Below are 8,418 nucleotides of genomic sequence, written 5' to 3' on the forward strand. Positions count from 1 at the left end.
TAGACTAGAGAGCAGCAAATCCAAAGCAAAACCTCCCATGCATAAATGCCCTGGGTTGGTTTCCCCACTCCTACACATGAAGCCAGCTGGGTGACCTTGGGCTAGTCACAGTTCTCTTAGAGCTCTCTAAGCCTCACCTACCTCACAAGATAGTAGAAAAGAGCAAGAGTCCAGAAGCACCTTAAAGACTAACATAATTTCTGGCAGGGTATGAGCTTTCGTGAGCCACAGCTCACTTCTTCATGTTTTACTTTGTAAGCTGCTTTGAGCAAGTTGTCTGTTGACATAGACATTGTCTAAATAAATACCTAAAGATTCATTTGAGAGTTAAAAGCGCAAATGCCCACAAATTCACTTTTTATTTCAAGATCAGGTGAAGACATTGTCCAGAATAGACAATGAGTCTATGATACTAATGAGCCTATTGTGTTGAGAGTTGGTTTGTTGTGATAGTTGTGATAGTTGGTTTGTTGTGATAGTAGGACATTGACAATTCAGATATAAACCTGGTTTGTGAATGATGTTCAGACTTGTGTTCTGCCTCCTCTTCCTTCTTCCTGTCTTCATTCCAGTACTTCCTCTCCCATGGCAAGCCATGCATTCAAAGAGGGGAACTGTAAGCTTCCTCCAAACAAGAAATAGAAGCCATAGTTGGTTGTTACTTCTGAACCACTCTTATGGTTCATAGTCCAAAGACAGTAGAAACTGCAATAATACTTTCGTAGGACAGTAAAAGTAGCTAAACCCACTGTAACTGGGGATCTTAATTTTATCTCTATATTCAAGTAATTATTTTTCTCTTTTGTGGGCAATGAAGCTAACAATTATGACAGTTACTAAAATTAGAAAGTGACTATTTAGTGGTGGCTTATGGCCTATTGGCTTCAATAAGAGATATATGTGAGCAGAAGGATTCAGAGTCTCTCGGCTTCTTCTGCTTCTTGAAGATTAAATTTAAGCCCCTAGTAACTCTCAGAACAATCTTGTAATCAGCAAAGGATTTGAACTTAAACTGGGGGCACAGCAAGGAATTTAGCGAACTGATTGCTGCATGTAGGTCATGACCACTCTTGGATTATCTACACACAGCAGGAGGGGGAATGGGGCACATCCATCACGGTTTTTTAAAAGTAGGCACAGAACTTTACCAAGAAAGATCTCCTTCAACACTTTACTGAAACACATATGAATTACAATGCCGTCCGAAGCAGAGTTACACCATTCAAAGCCCGTTGACTTCAACAGACTTAGGAGGGAGCAACCCTTTTTTAGGATCACACTGATTGTTGACTTTCAGAATCTGATCATGAGCAGTAGCATTATTAGCCATGGAAAAAGTATTAAATACTACATATCAGAAAAGGACTTCACAATAAGCCTTTTTCTTAAGCCCTGCTCATGTTACAGTGAAAACACATAAATCCTGCCTGTAGGTGTGTAATCTGAAAGAAGGCGCCAATGAGCATTCATTTTACAAACGAAACTGGGAACCAGTACCTGCGTAACTATGAATCACAAGTTCAGTTGTACATGCTTTGACTGTAACATGAGAATTGCTCAACATGCATGAATAATTAAGTGTACACTGTACACAGATTATATGTGTGTTCACCATAGCTGAGCTTCAGGCTATGCAACATTGCAAATAAAATGAACTCTGCAAATATAGTGAAGCTGATAAACAGCGTAATATTCACTTTAATAGTACATAATGTACTTTGACTATGGTAAAGTGGAATTTTAAATGAAAAGCGAAACCTACCTGTTCCTGATGCTTTCATACTAGAATCCAGGCATATACTGACCATCCCACTAAGCACAAGTATAAGAGAAATTGGATTGGGTTCAGCCAGCTTTTTCACCCAATCTCACCTAATTTCACTCCCTACTATAGACTCCGTCCTCTGTGGCTTTTGTACATACAGGTCCTCTGATTCCCCAACATAGCCTTTGTGGGTGGTCAAATGGGATGACTTCTTCCTTTTTCATAAGCAGAAAATGTACTTGGATCCAACGCATCATTTCCAAGTGATGATATCAGTCACAGGAATGACTTGAAGTGTAATATGTCCTTGCTCAGAACCAGACTTCACCTTATCATTACTGATTTTCATCAACATTACGTTATATAGCAGTTTTAAATTCAATGAGATCCTGTTATGCTCTGTTATGCCCTATCCCTATAGTCCAATGCCTAGCCTGAGTGAAGAGCTGATGCTTTTGACCCTACTTCACATTTTAAGAGGCTTTTAGGATGACTTTTAAGAATGTTGTTAGTTTATACACATGTGAACACATGAACACATGAAACTGCCTTATACTGAATCAGACCCTGGATCCATCAAAGTCAGTATTGCCTACTCAGACCAGCAGCGGCTCTCCAGGGTCTCAGTCTGAGGTTTTTCACATCACCTATTTGCCTAGTCCCTTTAACTAGAGATGCCGGGGATTGAACCTGGGACCTTCTGCATGCCAAGCAGATGCTCTACCACTGATCCACACAGCCCCTCCCCATGTGCAGTAACTTTCTTCTTGTTTCAATCTTCCCCAACCCCAGGTGTCTCTCAATTAAATCTTTGAATGGGGAACAAATGCATCATGATGTGAAAGCAGATAGATGTAAACTCATGCATATTGTCATAAAATGCCCAACAGCTAATCTTGCCAATTCTTGATTTAAAAAAAAAACCTTAATTGAGTGGAATGGGCATAGCTGGAATGCACCACATAATCTGTGTAGTAACATTTTTAACAGTTCTTGGGAAAAGCGGACTGTCTCTTGTTCTTCTGCCACAAAGCAAAAATAAACAACAACAAAACACTGCAACCATTTTGACTGGCCAACTAGCAGTTCCTTCCCCCCAACTGCTTAGTTAAATAGTAAATTTGGCTGGTGTACCTTTATGTAAATATTGTTCAAGTACATAATTTTCCATAAAGTTCTCTGGAGGATAAACCAAAATGCACCTGTGCATGGCACTGCCAGATTTATTATTAGGCATAATAATAAACCATAAACCATAATCAATCTGGTACTCTCTTATAGGCATGCCAGCCTCCAGCTCATCTCCAGACTACAGAGATCAGTTCCCCTGGAAAAAATGGATGCTTTGGATGGTGGACTCCATGGCATTATACCCTCCAGGGGCACCTGTCCTTCCCAGGCTCAATCCCCAAATCACCAGGAGTTTCCCAACCTGCATCTGGAAACCCTACCCCCATCCCCCACTGAGGGCCAGGAGGGACCTGGCAACCCTATTCTCTGAGGTGCCAAAACTCTCTCTCTCTCCCATTTCTGCTGTAAGACTAAGGATGAATCTGCAGGTAGTTTGCTCTTCTGCTATTGTTATGCTGCCATAATCATTTACCTCCTGTTCATCTTGTCCACATCATAGCACACAATCTATCCACATCATAGCACACAATCTATGTGTGGATTCAGCCTAACATGGAACAACTTCTCTAAAATCTTAGCTTCATGCTATGAAATAACTCACATTCCATCCTCATATAATGCAGTTATACTGAATAACTAGGAAGCCAGAACTTTGCATAATTTGCATCTGCTGAGGAGGAAGGCCAGATATAAACTGAAATTTAGGTTTACTAGATAATTAAAGTGATGACTGGAAATCAATATGAACTGGATGAAATATCAGCAAAAAGGAAAAAGCTACTGAGCAAGGAAACATACAAATGGGTTGGGTTGATGGTTCCTTTTTCCACTCTGTGTGTGTGTGTGTGTGTGTGTGTGTGTGTGTGTGTGTGAAGTGCCTTCAAGTCGTAGCCGACTTATGGCGACCCCTTTTTTGGGGTTTTCAAGGCAAGAGACTAACAGAGGTGGTTTGCCAGTGCCTTCCTCTGCACAGCAACCCTGGTATTCCTTGGTGGTCTCCCATCCAAATACTAACCAGGGCTGACCCTGCTTAGCTTCTGAGATCTGATGAGATCAGGCTAGCCTGGGCCATCCAGGTCAGGGCCCTTTTTCCACTAGCAGCTCATAAATCTGTAGTCCACGGAACCACTTTGTTTAGACCATCACATTTTTGCCCAGGTTTGGGGTAAATTAGTCTGTTTCCATTTTCCTTCTGCATTATTTATATTCCAGAACCATATTTATTAAGGACATGACAGGGGACACACCAGCATTTACCCAAAACAAAGATTGACATAATGACATCACTTCCAGGTCATGTCAGGAGTGATGTTGAGCCCCTGCATTGGGTAAGCCTCCTGCAGGTGGCCAGACTCAGGCTGCAAACCGTCATGGCAGAGTTATGTGATGATGTTCTGTTGCAAGTTTCCTAGTCCCTTTAGGTTGCAGCCATTGAACTTAAATGGGAAGTAATGATGTTTCATTACATATTTTGTAAAACTAGAGATTTCAGGGAAGAGAAGATATGGGGGCTCCTACTTTCAGCAGCAGCCACAATTCATGTAAGACAGTTCCTTTGGAACAAAAAGGAATCACACAGCTGCTTCTCTAGTCAGAGGGTAAACATGAATACAGGCTATTTCTGTGAGGTGGTGGTTTGCCTCGGGCACAGCTAGGCAACTCTGACACCATTCTGAATTAATTATGGGTAGACACCCAAACAACCTTCCTGAATGAATATTTCTTAACAAACAAATTTCCCTTGGCAGAGTTTCCATTCCAGGGTTGTTGTCCTTTTTGTTTTTGATCAACAAATTCTGTAGATTATTGGACTGAGCCTGTTGTTTTTGTAGCGACAACCAAACTAGGCCACACCAAGTCAATCAGAAAAAAACTGAATAAAATCTGTCAATTAAATAGCAAACAATTTACCTTAAGCTATAAACTAACTAAATTGAAATATTTCATACTTATTGTTATTCGGGGACAGAAGTGCCCTAAAAGACTAGTAAAAAAATAACAACACTACACTGCAAATAAAGGCTGTAGAAGAGAAAGAAAGTTATGGTATTGTGAATCATGGATATCCATATGGATAACCCATATTTTTAAACCCTGTACTGCTGTGAGCTATTAGTCAGAGGAATCAATGATCATCTTGTTGGAGAAAGACTGCTGTTGATTTCAAAGGTAATGATTCTGTGAGTAGAATGAAATCAATACATAGAGGGAAACTAGCTAAGGCAAACAAGTGAGAGTTGTTTGCAAGCCTCAAGAGCCCTACATTATTTATAGTGTTCTCAGGAATGCTTTAACAGAGATAACTGGACAAGGTAGGTCATAATGGAGATTTAAAAAAAACATTCTGAAGGGTACCTTTTGAACTTTAAACGCTTTACTTACTGCTACTATAAAACCTGGTACAGTGATACTGATGTAGGCAACGTTACCATCTGCATTGAACACTATACAGTATCTAAGGCAAAGTTGGCAGATAAAGGGAGAGATTTCAAGAGGCTGGGCTTCAGAACACCTGTTGCTGCCCCACTAACTGACTGCAACTGTTCTTACAGAAATAATTTTAGGGATTGCCCTTTATTGAACTTGGCAAGATTATTAAATCACCGTTTACACTATCCTTTATCCCTTAGAAGCTCCTTGATCCATTGATCTTGAGCAGCATATATCTAATGTCTGAGGGATATAGGGACTGAAACAAATCTTGCCACTGACAATGTAGCCTTGGGATCCCTGTCACTTAGTAAAAAAGGGCATTATGTCAGACACAGAGGCATTAGATTTATATGTTAAAAGGGGAGAGATATAATGTGATCGAAGCTCCTCGTAAAAGCGGCATTCCAAGAGGGTATGAGCTAATGATTCGATAGAGCCAGAAGAGCAAGGGCAGGTCCTGTCTGGATATGGTATGTTCAAAATTCTGCCCTGCATAACCATAGAGGGGTTAGCATTCAGTCTAGCTAAACAGAAGGCTCTAGAAAGATGAAGAGTTGTCAAAAAATAAGTATAAGCAGGCAAAGCACGTGGTGGTGGTATTCCAAAGAACTGGGATGAACAAACGTGGTGAGCATGAAAGATAGTGCTGCTATAATCAAGCTCTTTAATGCTTTTACACTATCAGGCATGTGTGCCAAGGTGGTGGATAGTGGTGGTGGTGGAAAGTGCCGTCAAGTCATAGCTGAGTTATGGTGATCCTGTAGGGTTTTCAAGGCAAGAGATGTTCAGAGGTGGTTTGCCATTGCCTGCCTCCACATGTGCTGAGAGAGTTCTGAGAAAACTGTGACTGGCCCCAGGTCACCCAGGTAGAGGGTGCTGTTAATCATGGATCTCTCGGCACATATTTTTCTGCTCCCCACCTTTCCCCCTCTGCTTAGTTGCTGCATAGCTACATAGCATGTAGTTGGGGCTTGGGAGGACTCAGGTGTTAGATATGATGTTTGTACCAAATCCATCCCTCTATCCAGGCCACTATTTTAGACTGTCCTGGATTGATGGCATACTAATTCTGTCCAGAATTAACAATAGAGAAAAAAGGGGCTTCCAGAAGCAATTTAAGCTGCTGCTATATCGTTGTGCAGCAAAGGGCTTTTAAAAAAAAAAATTAAACTCTGCATCTGTTTTAAATTCTGCTCCCTCTTGATTTTCATGTTTGGTCATCTGGATACAACGAGGAATGACAAATCTGCATCTACTATGCATCATTTTTAGTAGCAAGTAAAAGAAACATGGCATGACATCATCATGGATATCTTCCACTGCTCCCATTTCCATGGATTGTCTCCCATTTGCAGTTGACAGGGAGGTGTCGAATGTGATTATGAGACACTGGGAGAGAGGGTGAAAATCAGCAGCAGCTGTGCAGCATCTGAGTTATCATGTATTTGGACTTAAGCATGCAAAAGTTCTCAAAACTAACATGGGGATCTTGATTCTCTTAAATGAATTAGTAGTTCAGCTCTGCTGGCAGAAATGCCAGAATCTATCTAGAGCTTATCATTTATACTGGCTGAGAATGGTGAGAAGAGAGAAAAGGGAGAATAGCAGAGTCTCTGAACATCACATTTTATTATTTGTATCCTGGGCTGAAGTGGTTACAACCATACAAGAAAGTGATCTCAGCTGAATTTCTGTGATGAGAGAAAGATAGGCCTTTTATGCATGGCTGTTTCCCTTGCGGTCTCCCCTCGGACAACTTCAGGTCTTTGTTTAGATTATGCATGCCGTTTCTGACCGTCAAAGGTCACCTTGCTCTCCCCCCTGCGTTTCCCCGCATTTTGCCTGTGTTTTCAAATTCAAGATAAAACAGGTCCCTGAAAACGCAGGCAAAACGCAGGAAAATGCAGGGGGAGAGCAAGGCAACTGCTGATGGTTGGAAACAACATGCATAATCAAAACATAGTCCTGAAGTCGTCGGAGGGGTGATGGCAAGGGAAACAGCCAGGTATAAAATACCATAGATAAATCTATATCAATTATACTATCCTTTTAAGATTCTGAAAAAAAGATCTTCGTAAAATGAATGAGAAGTGGGCATGTGGGATGAAGAAAAATCTGGCTATTGCAGAGAAGTGGTAAATTAGTATGGTTATTTAATATTAACTTCCTTCTTATCAGGGTAAAGATTTTTTGTGATTCCAGATACCAGGTTATAGATGTTGGAGTTGTTATCTAGCCAAGCAGATGACGTAGCTAAACAGAGATCCTTGCTGTCCTAGTTTACACAGAAGAATGAATCACACAATGTGGATCAGGGAATCTGGCATACATACTGTGAACAGGCGGTCTGTGCATATTGCTGAGGCTTGGGCCTGCTGCCTACCACACAGTCTGTATTGGAAAGCCAAAAGTCTGGACCAGGTCTGCTACCTGACTAGGGTTACCAACCTCCAGGTGGTGACTGGAGAGCTCCCGCTATTACAACTGATAGCCAGGAAACAGAGATCAGTTCCCTTGGAGAAAATGGCCGCTATGGCTAGGGTTAACAGCTCCGGGTTGGGAAATACCTGGAAATTTGGGGGGCAGAACCTGAGGAAGGTGGGGATTGGGGAGGGGCTTTAATGTCATAGAGTCCAATTGCCAAGGCAGCCATTTTCTCCAGGTGAACCGATCTCTATTGGCTGGTGATATGTTGTAATAGCAAGAGATCTCCAGCTGGTACCTAGAGGCTGTGTACACAAAAGCAGAAACAATTGCAATAATTTACAATAAATAGTGTTATTGAAACTTCATAAACACTATAATTATAAGTATTTGGTAAAAGTACAACCATAAACACAAAAATAGTATTAAAGAAAAAGTCATAGGCTCAAAAGTCCTTTTTTACTCAAGTCATAGGTTCAAAGTCCTTTTTGACTGTTCTGTATATCTTGTAGTCCAAGAGGTGTAAGAGGTGATGTTTTCTTAACAGAAGTCTGGTAACCTTTCTGTTTCGGCTTCTACAAAGCCTTCTTCAGCGACCACTACATAGAAATAAATAACAATGTATACAATGCAATATGGCATAAACAATAGAGTCAAAAATATAA

This window comes from Euleptes europaea, chromosome 7 (genome assembly GCF_029931775.1).
Source record: "Euleptes europaea isolate rEulEur1 chromosome 7, rEulEur1.hap1, whole genome shotgun sequence".
Lineage (NCBI taxonomy): Eukaryota > Metazoa > Chordata > Lepidosauria > Squamata > Sphaerodactylidae > Euleptes > Euleptes europaea.